This window comes from Podarcis liolepis (genome assembly GCF_965112155.1).
Source record: "Podarcis liolepis genome assembly, chromosome: 1".
In the NCBI taxonomy this organism is placed as follows: domain Eukaryota; kingdom Metazoa; phylum Chordata; class Lepidosauria; order Squamata; family Lacertidae; genus Podarcis; species Podarcis liolepis.
Window position 1 is genome coordinate 103,026,652 of NC_139554.1, and position 15,514 is coordinate 103,042,165.

At 44.4% G+C, this 15,514-nt stretch overlaps 1 long non-coding RNA gene across 1 annotated transcript in view; it reads left to right on the plus strand.

Moving 5' to 3' along the window:
• Nucleotides 1–520: 520 nt before the first annotated feature.
• LOC310703326 overlaps nt 521–15,514 on the plus strand; it is a 24,881-nt gene continuing 9,887 nt past the window's right edge. Inside the window, exon 1 of the long non-coding RNA XR_014524077.1 lies at nt 521–1,630. This is a non-coding gene — a long non-coding RNA (uncharacterized lncRNA). The remainder of the gene's footprint in view (nt 1,631–15,514) is intronic.

Consider the following 15,514-nt stretch of genomic DNA (forward strand, 5'->3'; position numbering starts at 1 on the left):
AAAGGAGGAATATACTAGGTCCTCCAGATTGTCATAATTCCAATAATTCTCTTTGTCTTCACTTCTGTCTGTTGCTCTCTCACACACTCTGTTATGAACAGCGTGCATACCATACATGTAAAGCACACGGCTGCCCTCAAAGAATCCTGGGAACTGTAGTTTATTCATCACAAAGCTAGCATTCCCAGCACTATTAACAAACTACAGTTCCCAGAATTCTTTGGGGGAAGTCATGTGTTTTAAATGTATGTAGCCATGTTCCTCATCACCTTTTCTCAAGCAGAGACACAGACAAAGTGCTAGCAGGCTCATACTCTGAATAAGTAATTTAAAAAAAATAATCCTGGTTTTATAGATTGCAAAATACAGTGGTACCTCGGGTTAAGTACTTAATTCATTCTGGAGGTCCATTCTTAAACTGAAACTGTTCTTAACCTGAAGCACCACTTTAGCTAATGGGGCCTCCTGCTGCCGCCGCAGCGCCGCCATGCGATTTCTGTTCTCATCCTGAAGCAAGTTCTTAACCGAGGTAATATTTCTGGGTTAGTGGAGTCTGTAACCTGAAGCGTATGTAACCTGAAGCATCTGTAACCCAAGGTACCACTGTATGTAAGAAGCCACAGCTATCTAATGTAAGCTCACAATAGCACCCAAGGCCATAACTAATGCAGAAATCATTCTTAAATATGTCAACATTTACATTCATAATACATAGCGTTAACAAACTAGTAGGCAGCAATTCAACGTAAGCAAAATCATTTTCCATGTACCCGTAAGAAAGCTGACAGCTACATAACTCTCAATTACCCACACTGAGCCAGAGGTGCTACATGTCAATAGAGTCAAGAAAATGATGAATATAGCATTATTGAAACATGAAAGAAATAGTTTGTAGCAACTTCTGTGTAGGGGTGTTTAGAAACACTTAAAAATGTTTGCATCTGCCTCTCGTGAGAAAATGCGTATTTAAATATAAAAAACCCCATGCAGATCTGTTTTTGTGCTAATTAATGGCATTAAAATGGACTAAAATGGACTTAGGAATGAATGCACATGAAACTGACACAAACTGGAAATAGACAGACCTGCCCCACCCTTTAACAGCAGACAGACACACATAAACGCAGCAAGCAAAACAGCTTCTAAGTGAAGGGAAACTCTTCTCCTGTCACATCCACGCACCACATTTAAAGCACTCTTCTGCAACTTCAAGAGTCTTTGTTCCCCCACCCTTTCAAAGGACCCCGGGGAATGTAGTTTATGAGTGCCAGAAACTGTAACTCTGTCAGCAGTCTCCAACAATTCTCAGCACCCCTAACAGACTACCATTCCCAGCATGCTTTGGTGGAAGCCATGACTATCGGAGCATAACTGCCAATCATCCCGCTTTGAGTGGGACATCCCAGATGGACACCCAGCTTCTGGTGTTAATCTTGGGTGTCCCGCTTCCTCCGTCACCCTGGCGAGACCTCCTCTGAGATCCACCGTAGCTCCTGGAGTACTTCAGGAAGCATGACACCAACTTTCGGAAGCGCACTGCCAACTTCCAGAAGTTTGCCGGTGGCCGTGGCGGGCCTGGCAAAGGAAGCCTCAGCCTCGCAGTGGTGGCAGCAGAGGAGAGCTGACCAACGTAAGGGAGTGGTGGGCCGATGCAGCCTGGGAGGACGGGGGGCAGCAGGGGCAGCATGGTGGGAGAGGTTTCCCAGATTTGGAATGGAAAAAAGTTGGAACATATGTTGAAGTGGTAGAAGAATGCTTTAAATGTATGGTGTGGATGTGACATAGGAACTTGTTGTTTAGTCATTTAGTCGTGTCCAACTCTTCGTGACCTCATGGACCAGAGCACGCCAGGCACTTCTGTCTTCCACTGCCTCCTGCAGTTTGGTCAAACTCATGCTGGTAGCTTCGAGAACACTATCCAACCATCTCGTCCTCTGTCGTCCCCTTCTCCTTGTTCCCTCCATCTTTCCCAACATCATGGACTTTTCCAGGGAGTCTTCTCTTCTCATGAGGTGGCCAAAGTATTGGAGTCTCAGCTTCAGGATCTGTCCTTCCAGTGAGCACTCAGGGCTGATTTCCTTCAGAATGGATAGGTTTGATCTTCTTGCAGTCCATGGGACTCTCAAGAGTCTCCTCCAGCACAGACATAGGACCTGGGGCCCGCAAAAAATGGCAGCCTTGCCATTTCCCTGCTAAAAGTCAGCAGAGCTTGCTTTACACCAGGCATAGGCAAACTAGGCCCTCCAGATGTTTTGGGACTACAGTTCCCATCATCCCTGACCACTGGTCCTGTTAGCTAGGGAACATGGTAGTTGCAGTCCCAAAACATCTGGAGAGCCGAGTTTGCCTATGCCTGCTTTACACCATGATTTAAGGGAAGAGGAGACACAAGAGGGGATCTCCAATTTCCTAGTCTTGACAACAGAAATACCCTGTTAATATCAAAGTGAGAGAAGTGGGCACAAGAGTTTTCTCAGTGTTTCAGAAGGCAGGTGAAATGCTATGCTGTTCTTTTCAGAAATGTCTTCAAGAACTTCGGGAGAGTGAATCAAAACTCAGGGCAGAGCTGCAGCTGCTTCCCAAATTAGTAGTCATTACTCAGGATTGACTGGGATAATGGATTCATTTTGATGCACGCTGAGAAGGTCTACTTGGATTTCTCCGTGTGACATAAATTATTTTGAACGCTGTGGGTGCATGCCCCCTTTCCTCCAATGTTACTTAGCTACATACTATAAGGATCACAGTAAGCAAGAAGTGGGCAGGAAATCTCCATCTGTTCCAAAGAGCTCTTACACAGTTAAAGACCCAAAATTTCATTCTGTGGTTATAGATCCATAGTCTCATCTATATGTGAGAAACACGGCACAACAATGTTGACTCTGATGACCCAAACCTGTTCATTGCAAAGTGAATTTTGCTGCGATAAGCTTCCTGGGATTAATCTCCAAATATATAATCCTCCTTTTCTTACCCTGAGATATACCTCCTGCAAGATGGGAGGATCTTCACAGCAGGCAATGAGGAATGTTGAGTCAGCATCTAAAGAGACGAAGCAGATTAGAAACCAAAAGGATTCAGATGACACAGCAGTAAAAGAGCTACCGTAATTTTCGCTCTATAACACGCTCCAGACCATAACATGCACATAGTTTTTAGAGGAGGAAAACAAGAAAAAAAAATATTCTAAACGAAACAGTGGATGTATGATTTTTGTGGTTCATGCTGTGGCCACAGACATGTGATCTGACAGTGAGTTTGGAGTAGCCCAATGCAAAAATTCTGAGGATCCATGTGGATCCATGCTTTGTAACCACATTTTTGCACCACTGCGACCCCAGGCAACAGTGGGTTCGTGATTTTTTGGGTGCAAGATGTAGCCATGGACATGCTATGTGATCTGATGGTGAATTTGGGGTGACCCAGTGCAAAAATCCTGAGGATCCATGTGGATCCGTGCTTTGTAACCACTTTTTAAGTAGGGAGGGAAAGAAAAGCACTCAAGGGACAAGGAGCACGCATGGGGTGTGTGGAGAGGGATGCTGCTAATAATGCTATTTAGCGAGCTGAGTGGGGTGGAGAGAGGGACAGAGAGCCTGCTTGCTTTAAAGGAGCCAACCGGGCAGGAGCCGCTTACACTCGTGTAAGCCGCTCCTCTCCTCTCCCGCTTTGCTCCTTTAAAGCAAGCAGGCTCTCTGTCCCTCTCTCCTCCCCACTCAGCGGCTCTTCTCCCGCTGCTGTTTCAAAGCGAGCCACGGAGGAGGGAAGGAAGGGGAACCATGGATCCTCTGCTCACAACTGCAGCAGATCCCCCCCGCCACCCATAGGCATTCGCTCCATAACACGCACAGACATTTCCCCTTACTTTCTAGGAAGAAAAAAGTGAGTGTTATGGTGCAAAAAATACGGTACTTACTACACACATACAACCCTACAGGATAGTCAGTACATCTGATAGATAACGGTTCTGTGTAAAAACACTTTCAGTTCACTGTGAATTGTATGGTGTGGTGAAAATACTATGGTGAAGAAAATAGAATCATAGGAGCATAGTTTGTACCCATCATGAACTGTGCATTCAGTATTGTGGGCCTAACTCTGTGGAACTCCCTCCTGAATAGATTAGACAGGCCTCCTCCCTGTTGAACAAAGACCTTTTTTTAATTAGGAGTTTTAAGGATGGGGTTCTTTGGGGGGAGGGGGTGTTACATTTAATTATAATTGATTTTATTCATTGGTAATTAAGCAGTATATAAACACCTTTTAAAAATATTAGGTAAAGGTAAAGGCACCCCTGACCATTAGGTCCAGTCGTGGCCGACTCTGGGGTTGCGGTGCTCATCTCACTTTATTGGCCAAGGGAGCCGGCGTACAGCTTCCAGGTCATGTGGCCAGCATGACTAAGCCGCTTCTGGAGAACCAGAGCAGCACACAGAAACGCTGTTTACCTTCCTGCCGGAGCGGTACCTATTTCTCTACTTGCACTTTGATGTGCTTTTGAACTGCTAGGTTGGCAGGAGCTGGGACAGAGCAACGGGAGCTCACCCCGTCGTGGGGATTCGAACCGCCGACCTTCTGATCAGCAAGTCCTAGGCTCTGTGGTTTAACCCACACACCTAAAACACACTAGTAGCTTTACATGAGTAAAGTGCCCATCCTTACTCCAAGGCCCACAATGAATATTTTTAAAAATGGGAGGAAAGGAAAAGGGGCTCAGAGGGTGGGAGGAAAATGGATAAGATTAAGGAGCAAACTCCACACAAGTAACTTGGAAGATCATATCTCCTGACACATTTTGCTTTACCTTAGCACTTTCACGGTTTTTTGTAAAGTATTCATTGTTCATTAATGTAGAACCATATTTTAATTTTGTGTGGAAGCCGTCTTCTGAGGGCAGTTGCCCTAAAAGGCAGCCTATAAATTGTTTGAACGAACAAAGTAGCAAATCTGATCAGGGCATGCAGTGGTGGGTGGGTGAATTAACCCATTATTCCCACACCATTTCCCTAATTTAAATCACCCCCAGGTTGCTACTGGCCAAAAAGAAGAATGCCTGTGGTCTTCCCCAATACAGCTACTAGCCAGCGCTTCATCCTTCAGTGCAGCTAATGGCATCCAGCTTGCAGGTGGGGGGGTTATATTTGTGGTAAAGAGAAAGAGGGAGTGGTTTAATTCCCCAAAGCACCACATCCCCAGTTGAAACCCTCTTTCCACAGCCACTTTTGAGAAAGTGAGATCCCAAAGTATGGTCTGAAGGCACATGAAGCCACCGCCGTGCTGACGTTAGGCTGGTCAGGACGCAAGGGACAAACGTGCTAAGAGGAAGTCACGCTTGGCAAACCTTCACCATGATCAACTCCTATCCGGAAACCTATGTCCCCACTGTGGAAGGACATGTGGATCCAGAATTGGCCTCCACAGTCACTTATGGACTCACTGTTAGGACTGTGTTCATGGAAGACAATCTTACTCGGCTACGAGTGATTGCCGAAGAAGAAGGGTAGGTGTCTGAATGGGAGTATGCCTGTAAACTCACTTTATGCTGCCTTCAGCTCTGTGATGGAAAAAAGGATGGAATATAAATGTAAGAAAATACAAGAAATACAAAAACAATACAGTGGACGCTTGGATTGCAGATGTGATCCATGCAGAATGCACGTCTCATAACGCAGGGATAGGGTCATATGAGGCAAACTGCCACAGCTCCATTGGTTTATTATTTATTGTTTATTTGTTAGATTTATATACTTCCCTTCATCTTAAGATCTCAGGGCAGTTAACGAGGTAAAATACAGGATAAAATCATGAAAATAAGTAGAGCAAAACAGAAAAAAACAAAAGCACCCCACCTTCCCACAGACACATTAAAAAGGCTGTAGAATATGAAATCAGCCAAAGGCCTGGTAGAAGAGGAACGTTTTCGCCTGGAGCCTAAAAATATATAATGAAAACGCCAGACAAACCTCCCTGGGGAGAACATTCCACAAATGGGGAGCCACTACCGAAAAGGCCCGCCCTCAGGTTGCGACCCTCCAGACCTCATGTGGAGGAGGCACACAAAGAAGCTCCTTCAGATGATGGATGCAGAGTCTGTTCAGTTTGCAGCTGAAGAGGAAAGTAAACATTGCTCCTGCTCTACGGCCGGTGCTTAGGAGATTATTGCCTATAGAAATCCATAATTACAGCTGAAAAGAGTGGTTTGACAATGCCTTCATTCACTGCTGAAATGTGGTGTTGGTTCCACTTTCCACAGCGGATATGGACCTAGACTGAAAATCCATGCAAATATACACAAAAGAGCTAGCGCAGCAAGGGGCTTTGGTATTCTATTACTATTGATATTGCAGGGATGAGAACTCACCAGTAAAATATCAATGTGTAATGAATCAGTGACATAAAATTGATTAAGTTCCCGTGGTGTCTCATTCTGCAGCTCCGGTGATCAATAGGAATTACTTAGGTGCTTAGTCTGCACATACTGCTATGGCGGCAGGTGTCAGGGAGCCTTGACCTCACCTTCACCTCTTTGCAAAAGGCAGCCAAAGCTTATGTTAATGTTTTTAATGTGGTTCAGGGAGCTCCGATTTGTGGAGTCTCAGAGTTGCTCTTGAGCCTATCAATATCTCTTCCTCTTTCAGGGTTTGGTGGATACAGTCATACCTCATGTTACGTTTGCTTCAGGTTGCGTGTTTTCAGGTTGCATCCTGCGGCGACCCGGAAGTACCGGAAAGGGTTACTTCCGTGTTTCACCTCTCGTGCATGCGCAGATGCACACAATGGCGTTATGCGCATGCGCAGAAGCGGCGAATTGCGACCCGCACGCGTGCAGACACAGGTTGCGTTCTTTTCAGGTTGTGAACAGGCCTCCAGAACAGATCCCATTCACAACCGGAGGTACCAGTGTACATACAAAGGAATTAAAAAGGTTTTGTTTTTTAAGCAGGAGTCAGCAGCTCTTTGCGTGAGCAACTGTGAAGTTCTGACATGCAAATCTTGACAATGAGTTTAGGTTTGCAGGAATACAGAACAGGGTTGGGGGACCTTTTTTAGCCACATTCCCTTCTAGGTAGGCTTGCCATACGTCAGGGAAATTCCTGGCATGTCCTGGTTTTCAGGTGTAAAAAATGGTGTGGGGGGCGGGATTTTGCCGCATCGGCAAAATGTCAGGGAAAACCCGGATGTATGGCAATGAGATGGAAAAAGAGGTGGAAATATTAAATATTTAAAAGCTTCCCTATACCAGGCTGCCTTCAGATGTCTTCTAAAGGTTGTATAGTTACTTATCTCCTTGGCTTGGGGGGTCGCATAAGTCCACACCCTCCAGCATTTCTCTGATGCTAATAGGGACGTCCTATCATACCATCCAACATTTCTCCAATGAAAATAGGGACACCCTAAGGAAAAGTGGGACATTCTGGGATCAAATCAGAAACAGGGATGGCTTCTGTAAATCCGGGACCGTCTCTGAAAAAATGGAGGGTCTGCTACGAAGCACAAGGAGCTGGTGGGTAGCATAAGGTTAAAACAGCTGCACGCTCTAACTCCCAACTTCCCCTCGAATTCACTTACATGAGAATCTAGGTTTGGCACAGACTTAGTGCCTGGTGCTTGGGGACTCTTTTACAGCCAGCTGAGGTGATCAAGATGTAAAATTTCCCTAGAGAAACGAGCACAGAAATGAGGCCTAAGAAACCAGAACTTCAATAAACTCCTGAATTTATGAAGTTTGGTTGGAAAAGGCACGTACAAAACCCGCAGCCCCCATCCAGTCAGCCCCCAGCCCTTGAAGTTCTGCACTGCCACCCTGTGGCGGCTCACATGTTCACCAGACATTTCAGGGGAGAATAATAATAGAAACAGAGGAAGCCGCCTTATACCAAGTCAGACCATTGGACCATAGCTGTCAACTTACAGATTTGAAAATAAGAGACTAACAGCCTTGAAAATAAGGGATCAGCAGACAAAATAAGGGATTTTCTCAGCACAGGTATGTTCGACTTCTGATCCCCTCCGAGCCAAAGGCAGAAAGCCCAGCTAGCAGCCAAACGAAGCCTCAAGTGGTGGTTCCCACAGCGCAGCAACCCGGCAAAGGGGATGCAGCAAGGAAAACCACTGTCACCTCTCCGCTGGGAAGCGCTGAGCAAAGGCGAGTCCCCAGGCAACGTGGCCGATTTGATCGGCACAAGGCATGCAAGCTCCACCCCCCAGTCATTCTTAGACTCCTTATTGGGTGAGCAACGCAGCCAAGCAACCCAGCTGGAGCCTCCCTCCTCCCTGGTCGGCAGGGAGGGAGGGAGAGGAGCTGCTTCCTTTGAAACCCAGGAAATTTAAGGGACATCATCAATAAGGGACAGCAGCGGGACATGGCGCTGGGATAAGGGACTGTCCCGCCAAATAAGGGACGCTTGACAGCTATGCATTGGACCATCTAGCTCAGTATTGTCTACTGTGACTGGCAGGGACTCTAAAGGGCTTCAGACAGGGAGTCTTTCACAGCCCTAGCTGAAGATGTCAGGGACCTTCTGCCTTCTGCACACAGAGCAGATACTCTGCTCTTGAGCTACTGCCCGGGAGGGGGGGAAAATCCCAGGATAAAAGCCTCCGCCGTCTACAGGCCCATGTGGAGCTGATCTGAGGCCCGGGTCATTCTTGTTAGAATGAAGTTATAAACTCAAACAAAGTAAGCAGCCTGTCCCTAGTGGGGGCCCCCAGCCAACTTAGCCTTCCATGACTTGAAGCAAGTATAGCTGGTTGTCCACCCCCTTCTGCACAGGCCCAGCCCACTATTTGTTTCAAATTCTGCAAAACTCTAAACACTTTCTAAGGGGATCTTTTCAAGTAGGGTCCAGAAGAAAGTGGAATGCCTGTGATGTTTTATTTTATTAAGTAAATGTACACACTGCCTTTCCATCTATGGATGGCTATTTAGTTATTGAAATCATTGGGAGAGGCCATAGCTCAGCAGCGTCTGGTGGAATCCCTAGCATCTCTAGTAGAAAGGATCTCTGATATCAGCAGTAGGAAAGAACTCATCCTGAGATTGTTGAAAGTGGCTTCTAGTCAAAAGCAGAGAGCACTGGGGATATGGGCAGTATCATATCAATGGCAACAGAGAGTAAGAGGCTGACACAAAGAATAGATGGACCTAAATAGCCAGAATCTATTGATCATGGGGGGGGGGGTCAAAAGTCTGTGAAGTAACTCCTTTCAGTATGTGAGGTCACAATTTGTACTTGTGGTCACATTCACACCATACATTTGAAGCACATGGCTTCCCCCAAAGAATCCTGGGAAGTGTGGTTTACTCTTAACAAGCGACAATTCTGGGCACCCTAAACAGACTACAGCTCCCAGGATCCTTTGGGGGGGGGAGTCGTTAAATATATGGTGTAGATGTGGCCTGTGTATCTCGAGCCAGTGTTATCCCATGTAATCAACAGCTTTCTCTCATGCCTTTTCTCTCAGATTTGCCTTTTCTTTTCCTAAAAGTGCTCAGGCCATTTTTATATAAATGAAACTCATATTTTCATTGCATGTTTTCAGAATTCTCCCACAGACTGAGAGCTAAAGATGATGATACATCAAGTCACGGATCATTAAGGAATAATGCGACTTGAGCCAGGTTGCCTCCTACAGTAGGGAATGTTGAAATGGGAGCCAATAATCAGCAAGTGGCTTTCCAAAGGTCCATGTCTGTGGTTCACTGCAATTTTGCATGGGGGGGAAAATGGAGGAGGAGAAACCCTGAGTTTCATTTCTTAAAACATGCTGTTTATTAGGCTCCTTCCATTGTCTGGAGAACTTTGCAAACATAAATCACAATAGCTAGTCACTATGGTAGATAGGATGTAGACAGTCCTCTTGCTACAGCATGCAAGGACAGGGTGAATTCAGATTGGTTTTCCTGTAACACAGGGTTGCCTAACCGCCAGGTGTTGTTGGACCAACTGGTATGGCCAATAGCCAAGGATAAGTGGGGGGGGGGGTATTAGTTCAGCAGCATCTGGAGGGTCACAGTTTAGGGGCCCTTGCTTTAAAAATGGAATATTGCTCTCCAAGGCATTGTTTCTTCTAAAAAAATTCCAAGCCAATTGTAAATTCTTCTGATCCCTTGCAAATTGTGTGTTTGTGTGTGTTTGTTTGTGTGGTCTGACTCAAACATGCAAACAGAAGTGTGGGGACCTCTTACAGTGCAATCATAGTGAAGCCAGCTGTGTGGATGAATATTGTACAGACACAGCTCACTTACTCTGTGTTAAGATTTTCTACTATATGGTGTTTCCATAGTTGTTTAGTCGTTTAGTCATGTCCAACTCTTCATGACCCCATGGACCAGAGCACAACAGGCACTCCTGTCTTCCACTGCCTCCCACAGTTAGGTCAAACTCATGTTCATAGCTTCAAGAACACTGTCCAACCATCTCGTCCTCTGTTGTCCCCTTCTCCTTGTGCCCTAAATATTTCCCAACATCAGGGTCTTTTCCAGGAAGTCTTCTCTTCTCATGAGGTGGCCAAAGTATTGGAGCCTCAGCTTCAAGATCTGTCCTTCCAGTGAGCACTCAGGGCTGATTTCCTTCAGAATGGATATGTTTGATCTTCTTGCAGCCCATGGGACTCTCAAGAGTCTCCTCCAGCACCATAATTCAAAAGCATCAATGCTTTGGCGATCAGCCTTCTTTATGGTCCAGCTCTCACTTCCATACATCACTACTGGGAATACCATAGCTTTAGCCATACGGACCTTTTTTGGAAAGGTGATGTCTCTGCTTTTAAGATGCTGTCTAGGTTTGTCATTGCTTTCCTCCCAAGAAGCAGGCGTCTTTTAATTTCGTGACTGCTGTCGCCATCTGCAGTGATCATGGAGCCCAAGAAAGTAAAATCTCTCACTGCCTCCATTTCTTCCCCTTCTATTTGCCAGGAGGTGATGGGACCAGTGGCCATGATCTTCATTTTTTTTGATGTTGAGCTTCAGACCATATTTTGCGCTCTCCTCTTTCACCCTCATTAAAAGGTTCTTTAATTCCTCCTCACTTTCTGCCATCAAGGTTGTGTCATCTGCATATCTGAGGTTGTTGATATTTCTTCCGGCAATCTTAATTCCATTTTGGGATTCATCCAGCCCAGCCTTTTGCATGATGAATTCTGCATATATGTTAAATAAGCAGGGAAACAATATACAGCCTTGTCGTAATGCAAATGTTGTTGTTTTTTCCTGCCACACATTTTAATTTGTGATAGAGGCATCATCAAGTAGGACGCCTTCCCCACATTTCCCACAAGTTGCTTATCTGCATTCATCTTGTGACACAGCTCATAATGTCGTTTTCAAAGCTACCACAAACCCACTTTCCCCCTGCCTCAAGGCTACTGAGTTTTCCTTTGGGGAGTCTGGTTTTTTAGCTGAAAGGCACCTTAGAAATGTAATGGATGAACAAGTCGCCTGATTTTATCTGTTATCAGTAAATATCCACAATCTAATGAGATTGTGTTGTCCATTGGACCTTGACTACAAAGTCAGGCTACAGACTCCACACACAAGTGTTGGGTTTGTTAACTGGTTTATATGCAATACAGAAAATATAGAATATTCTGATGTGTGCCAGCTGTTTATACAGGGGAACTTTATCTACAGACACCTTCATTTGCACCTCTAAAAAGGCTGGCTTTGGGGCTATTTGAAAAACAACACAAACGCAAACCTGGGTTTGCCACAATAGGGTTGATCAACACAACAGCGACATTCGGGTAGCCGGGCTCCCTGGTAAGTATATCTGGACTAAGGCATACACTTTTTGCGTTTGTATTTTTATACTTTTAGGTCAACTCTTAAAACACCTAAGACTTCTTCCCCTAAGGGTATGAAGTTGGCCTTAACATGTTACTGCAAACAGATGCAATGATGACTCTAGACATGGGCTGAACTGTGTTCTGTGCAGAACTCCACATGTACCAGTAGCTATTACATGAGCATATACACATCCTTAGCATGTACTGCAGCATCTGAAATCCAGCATATGCTTGTATTTTCTAGGCCAGCAACACATGGGAGAGGGCCAGGGGAGATTGTGGTGGGCCTCCGAGGATAAGATTGCCAAAACATTCAACTGTGCCAACACCAAAACATATAATTCCTTGTTTTCCATATTAAGCAGACAAACAAAGCATCACACTTCTGTTTTGTTCTAACGTGCCCATCAGTACACTTTCCTGATGTATAATAACAACTAAACCCCTTGGTGGTCATATCATGTATGTTTTCTCTCTGTTCTACAAGGGATGTAAAGTTTCCTAGAATCATCTTTCCACTGTTTATCCAACTGACTACATCATTTTACAGAATGTTGCCTTTAATTATTAAAAAGCACTTTATTCACTATCTTCATTCAATGTCCCTTGGGAAGTATGATACTAAAAGGCTAACCTGAGTGTAATGGAGCTTCTGCTTTACATTTGTTGTAAATTTATGCACTATCGACAAATTTTTGCTCATGGTTTCTCAAGGCGCTTTTATCCTCACCCCCACCCCGTGTGAGGTATATATATATTTATATCCCTCCTGTTCATGTTTCATGGACATTCTTTGCCATTGTTCAGCCCCTGCTTGTTTGGAACTCAGAATTCCAGATGTGTGCAAGCGTTCTGGTTCTCTGAAGAAAGGAAATATAGTCATTTTAATGACATAATCATTGAGAGTCCCAAGTTGTGCTGGTAGATAAACACAGGAATGAGAAAGCAGTAAAACAACACAACAGCCCCCAAGAGAGACATCTGAGGGCAGCATATTCCATCAGTAGGAAGCAATGACTGAATGGACATTGCTGAAATTAAGCAATAAGTAAGAAATATGAGGGTAGTTGTCTGTCACAAGCAGCTCCCACTACTAGCAAAGAATTTTCTCTTCTGAGTTCTAGCAATCCCTGAGTCTCTTCCCCCAACAAACTTTTTGCTTGCTTTCCACAAAAGTATAGATAACACTGGGCAACAATTTTTTACTTTTTGAATGTTGTCTAGATTTCTACAACTCATTTAGGGTATTTTTGCACTGCTGAATCAGGAACTGGCATCCGTTTCTCTCCATCAGGTCAGGTTTTTGTGCTATGTTGATTTGAAAAAAAATCAGATCTTGTGACAAAATCGATTACATTTTTGTGGCATTATCAGCTGATTTTTGTCAACACATATCATCCTAAATATGTTTTCAAGAGAAAAAAATGTTTTTTCAACAACATATATTGATTACCTGATAGAAACATTGATTACTGTAAACTGAATGGTGGGCATTGATAAAGGTAAGTACACGTAAATTGCATGTTGCTTCACCATTTTTCAAACTTCAGGGCTTGAACTTCTGTTTCTTGGAACTCCAGGAATGCTCAGCGGCAGGGAGGTCTCTCTTCAGAGTCCAACAGTAGTCAGCCATCATGACTGTGTCCCAGCGACCCTGATACCTGGTCTCCATCTCTTTCATGTCCTGATGGAATCTCTCCCCCTGCTCGTCACTCATTGAACCCAGGTTCTCAGGAAACCGGTCCATATGTGAAAATAGGTAGTGCATCTTGACGCTCATGTTGCAGCCCAGGTTTCTGAAAGCAGTCAGCATGTTGTTGACAAGTTCTGCGTAGTTTCTGGCTACCAGAACAAATACCTTCCACACTTCCAGTTCCACTTCGTTCATTGAGTTTCCGAACTCTGGAAGATTTATGGAAGATTTCGAGGTTTTATGACTTCAAACTGATCCCTTTTCGACATAATCACCCAGAACTATCGGACCTGAATACTTCTTGTCATTAAAATAATCATTTCCAATCAAAACAATTGTTCGACATGGCATTTTACCCCCACCAACTTCTTCTAAAATGCTCCACACAAGCGTACATGTGAACAAAAACGTAAAAAAACGACATGTGGCCATAGCTCAAAAACTTGACCTGATTGAGTAAAACCAATGTGATTTTGGGATTCAGCGCATCAGATTCGTCCTAAATCAGCTGAAAAAACGCAAACAAATTTGTTGTTGACCAGTGTAATGATTTGAAAAAAAATATTCATGCTATATAAAGGCATCTGAACTCTGAGGTCAACAGTAATATTTTGCGATGTTCTGACATCCTGGTCTGGCTGCGTTAGAAGAAGGACAAAGACAACAACCTTAATCAGTACAGTGGTACCTCTGGTTAAGTACTTCATTCGTTCCGGAGGTCTATTCTTAACCTGAAACTGTTCTTAACCTGAAGCGCCACTTTAGCTAATGGGGCCTCCTGCTGCTGCCGCGCCGCCGGACCACGATTTCTGTTCTCATCCTGAAGCAAAGTTCTTAACCTGAAGCACTATTTCTGGGTTAGTGGAGTCTGTAACCTGAAGTGTATGTAACCTGAAGCGTCTGTAACCTGAGGTACCACTGTACAGTTGAGCATTTCTCAGCTTTAGTTTATGAAACTGGAGGAGTGAAATTTTAAACTTTTGCAATGGGGTTGAAATTTAAGAATAGACTTGATCATTTGTTTCTGCAGCCTGACTGAACGCAGCATAAAGACAAAACGTTAACAACTGTATTTAATAGGATTTGTGTCCCAGTCCCTCGTCACGAGCAATTCCTGGGGCGGATCACAACAGTGGAAAAAAGAACATAACAATAAAATGGAGTGAAAAACATATCAGCAGACCCATCTGCCATCTTACCCCCAATATATTCAGAAGACCTATTCAAAAGCCTGGAGGAAGAGAACGGCCGTCATCTGGCGCTGAAAATTAGGCAAAGAAGTGCAATTCAAGCAGGGGCTCAACCAGGGTACTAGGGCGCTTGGGAGAAACAGAGGAAGTGTAGGTAGCAGAACCAGGGGAAGAGAAAGGAAGAGGGGAGAGTTATCCCTGTGTAAACATGCAAGGGTGAATGAGAAGTATTGTATCTAAGAGAGTGGGGAGGGTGATTCTTGCCCCACCCACCACCAGCCCCCACTAAAGATTATCCCTGGGCAAAAGCTATCTTCAGCATTAAAAAGTTTTACACTAATGAGATAGGTTTCTAAACTTTTCTATCCAGCTTTGTATATTATTGATGCAAATAGTTGCAGCGACTGCTGCTGCAGATAAGCTATTAGTAAAAGAAAAAAAGCAAAAGAGAGGACCAGCTGTTCTTTAGTTTTATGTTTTCTTCACTGTTAATGCACACATTTTCCACACCAGTCATAATATTTCTAAGAATGATACTAATGTGCCAATAATAAGAAAATGTTTATGCTACCTCCTGATAAAAATTAACTGCTAGAATCACTCTACAATGGTACCTCTGGTTATGTACTTAATCCGTTCCAGAGGTCCGTTCTTAACCTGAAACTGTTCTTAACCTGAAGCACCACTTTAGCTAATGGGGCCTCCTGCGGCCACCGCGCCGCCGGAGCACGATTTCTGTTCTCATCCTGAAGCAAAGTTCTTAACCCAAGGTACTATTTCTGGGTTAACAGAATCTGTAACCTGAAGCGTATGTAACCCAAGGTACCACTGTACAGTCATTCCT